Genomic DNA, 4,140 nt, shown 5'->3' on the forward strand with positions numbered 1-4,140 from the left:
GCAACCCTTTTTAGGAGGAGTCCAGAGATCTTCTCATGCTAGAGTCAAAAGCCATTGCACACCCTAGTGCCGCTGAGCTTGTTGGCCCTCATCTTGAGAAAGGTAAGGTTTCTTTCAAAGACTTTTTCAATGGTTTGGGTGATTAAGCGTCCTTCTACAAACCAATTAAAAAGAACAACACTGACTTCTTTCGCTAAGGGTCAGACTTACGTACAGGTGACCGAGTCTTTCCCTGCATCATTGAGCGACTCCGGAAAACTCCACATGGGTCAGAAGTCGAAGCTTGTCAACTGAAGTTCAGTTTAAACTAGTGATCATTTCCCGATCCAGCCCTGTCTCTCTTTCCTGCTAATTTCCTGTCAATCTGCACTATTGTATTGAAATGATATATATATATATATTATACTGAAAAAAGAACATGCACTTACTTAGCCCTTCTGCCCCTGCTGAAGTAACCTAACCAACATATGTTTTATTAAAGGAGAATTCCGGTGTGATATTGACCTAAAGTGTATTGAAACATGATACCGAGTGTGAACGTATGTCTCATAGCCCATCTCGACTTGTCTCCTACACTCCAAAATCTGGCGCTAGTTAGCCGATGCTACCAACAACTTTTTCAGTAGTGGTGCTTCAGCATCGGGCTAGCCATGCAAATAAATCACTGTTTTACACCCATTTACGAGGCTCAATGTATCTCCACACTTCATTGGTAGACTTCCTAGAGCCCTGACATTTAAAACGAGACATTGAGAACTTTGAAAAAGCACTGGTAGTTTACTTACAAGACGATTTATACAGACAGTATCTTCACGAAGTTTAACGTTTGCAGCCATCTTGAATTTAGTCACGATAAGTCGAGCAACGAGTAAGAATGAACAGGTATGATAAGGGATCAGATTCCAAAAATAATTCAGTGGAAATGCATGGATTCCAGTTTCTTCCAGTAGCAGCAACTGGAATCCATGCATTTCCACTGAATTATCTTTATGCAAAGGGAAGACTGAATAGGTATTTTGTGGAACCTTCCAGATGCATTATGGTAAAAAATCTTCACAAACCTAAAATGAATAGCAAAGTTATTTGACAAACTTTGGAACAGTAAGTGGACCAACCTTTTTGAACCTTTTAGGGACACTATGAGAAAGTATCCTCAAGGAGGATTTGTTCAGGTAAAAAAAAAAGTTTGAATGAAAGCTTGACTAAAAAAAAGAAACACAACATTTCACTGCTACGTTTCCTCAAAGCAAGTTAAGCAGCATGGCCTTTTTGTGACTCTGCTGAGCAGGTTTCAGTCAGGAGAGGATCCCTGGGAATCTGTATGCTATCGTGATCGGCAGCGGCATCGGAGGCCTAACCGCAGCGGCGTGTCTGGCCAAAGTTGGGAAGAGGGTTCTAGTTCTGGAACAGCATGACCAATCCGGGGGGTGCTGCCACACCTTCATTGAGAAGGGCTTTGAATTTGATGTTGGTAAGTAGGTCTGGTAGCTTATTGACATCAGTTATATACTGTAGGTGTGTAATCTACGTTGTATTCACTGCATGGGTTGGCCCCAGGTTTGAACATGTGATGTTGCAGCACTTCAGACACGGAGGGGTGCTGGTAACTGTTGCCAGTACAGCTCTTCAAGTTTTTTGTGAGGGAGGTTTATTCACTGCTTAGCTGTTGAGTTCAGAGTGTTCTACTCTTTGTGGGCCTGCAGTTTCAATCAGTGTTAATATTGGGATAGATATCGAAATTAGATTTTTCCATCAGGCACAGAAATAGTGTGTAGTCAGAAACAGGAAGCTATCCACCAGAGAACAGGATATATATATGTAAAGTGGGGAGTAGAGTGAATTCCCTAAGTATGTGTGTGTGTGTGTTTGTGTGTGTGTGTGTGTGTGTGTGTGTGTGTGTGTGTGTGTGTGTGTTTTATATGTGTGTAGGCCTTCACTACGTTGGTCAGCTGCATAAGAACAGCCTGATGCGGATTGCCTTTGACCAGATCACCGAGGGTCAGCTGGAATTTGTGACCCTGCCCCAGCACTTCGACACCGTCCACATTGGTCAGGGAGAGCAGCATCGCGAGTATAGCATTTATACAGGCAAGACCGACATGGAGGCCCCACCTGAAGAAACAGTTCCCAGACGACACCAAGGCAGTGGAGGAGTTCTTCAAACTCATGAAGGTATAGATGCAGCCGGCATCTGGTCATAGTCGTGGTTACCGTCCCCAATCGCCGTGGATACTGTGGCTGAAAACGCCCCCATGGAGGAAAATGTTGGATTTATCTAGCGATTTCCCCCAATCCCACAATCCCATTGTGTGCTATTAGCATGTTTTCCCCCAACCTGGGGGCGGGAACCATTTTGCCGACTCTGTCTATGGAGGACAATGCCCCCTTCTTTCAGCGTCTATGTATAACTGTGGGATAACTATAGTAATTTGAAGATGATAGGATCCTTGGGATCTTGAAATGCATTTTTCCATCCTCATAGAATATTGCATCTCTGAAATACATAGATGTATAGCATATAAACTATATAAGCATTGTGTATCATTATTGAGCTATACATGCATGCAAATAGGCCAACTGGATTTAGTAAATCTGACGGTCTCTAAAAACAGTTTTAAATCAATAAAGAAAAGAATAATGAAAATACATGGCCTACTGGTTAGGGCTTTGGGCTTGAAACCGAAAGGTTTGTGGGTTGAGCACTGCTCTCCCATGCCCACATCAACAGCTGAAGTGCCCATGGGACAAGGCACCTAACCCCTCACTGCTCCCTGAGCGCCACTGTAGCAAGGCAGCTCACTGCTCTGGGTTAGTGTGTGCTTCACCTCACTGTGTGCTCTGTGTGTTTCACTAATTTACATACGGGACCAAATTCCTTGTATACGCAAGTATACTTGGCCTATCAACCTGATTTACATTTACATTTCCTCTAGGTCTGTGCCAGGAAGACCAGCTACTTGGTCTCTTTGAAGCTCATCCCTCGCTGGCTGGCCTTCTTCCTGCTCAAGTCTGGCATCGCTGACCTTTGCTCCTCTGTCTTCCGCCTGTCTGGCACGAGTGCCACCACCTGGGCTGACCAGTTCACCAGCAACAAGGACCTCCAGGTCATCTTCTCATACCTCTTCTATGGTGAGTCTCATGGACAGTTATGTGATTTGGTGTCCTACAGTAGACTCCTTTGACATGTTCAGTCAGGTACGGTTGTAAGAAAAGATTTTCGTTAACTCTGTGCAACAGACCAAAATATGTGACAGAGGGACACTCATATTTGTAAACAAACTACATAACTGATTTAAAAAGAGATTGCTGACTGCATAAATACATCTGAAACCATGCACAAATTTACCAATGAAAATATATAATTTTTGGCTTGTGTGTCATAGTGAATATATATTATCCGAATAACACACACACACACACACACACACACACACACACACTCATTCACACACACGCACACACACACAAACACTCATTCACACACACACACACACACACACTCACTCACTCACTCACTCACTCACTCACTCACACACACACACACACACACACACACACACACACACACACACACACACACACACACACATACACACACACACACACACACACTCACTCACTCACTCACACACACACACACACACTCTCTCTCTTTGCCCTGTAGATGTGCCTCCCAGGGACTCCAGCATTCTTATGAACGCCCTCCTCATCCACCACTACAAGCGTGGAGCCTACTATCCTAGAGGGGGCGCCAGTGAGATCCCCTACCACATCAGCAACACCATCCGCAAGTATGGCGGTGAAGTGCTGGTGAGAGCTCCGGTCACTCGGGTCCTGTTGGATAAAGATGGCGCTGCCTGTGGTGAGTACTGGTCAAAAGATGGCCCCTCTTGTCTATAAGTTAATGTTTACCCTGCGTTAATTCAAACTCAGGTATATGAAGAAAATGTCGTCTTGCTTAAAGTCTTCACATATATTGGGTTTATATGTTATGTGACAGTTATTTGTTTGGGTATTTGTTTGTTTTGTATTTGCAGTTGTTAGTTTGTTTGTGTTACCTTTAGTTCACTGCTGCCCTGCCAGCAACACTTTGTGTTTTTAGGTCTTATAAAGTAATTTCAAAAATCATTCATTTCTAAT

General features: G+C 43.7%; 1 pseudogene; it reads left to right on the plus strand.

The window, feature by feature from the left end:
• Positions 1-264: 264 nt before the first annotated feature.
• Positions 265-4,140, plus strand: part of LOC121700762 — a 9,689-nt pseudogene continuing 5,813 nt past the window's right edge.

The sequence above is a fragment of the Alosa sapidissima genome, chromosome 24, assembly GCF_018492685.1.
Source record: "Alosa sapidissima isolate fAloSap1 chromosome 24, fAloSap1.pri, whole genome shotgun sequence".
In the NCBI taxonomy this organism is placed as follows: Eukaryota; Metazoa; Chordata; class Actinopteri; order Clupeiformes; family Clupeidae; genus Alosa; species Alosa sapidissima.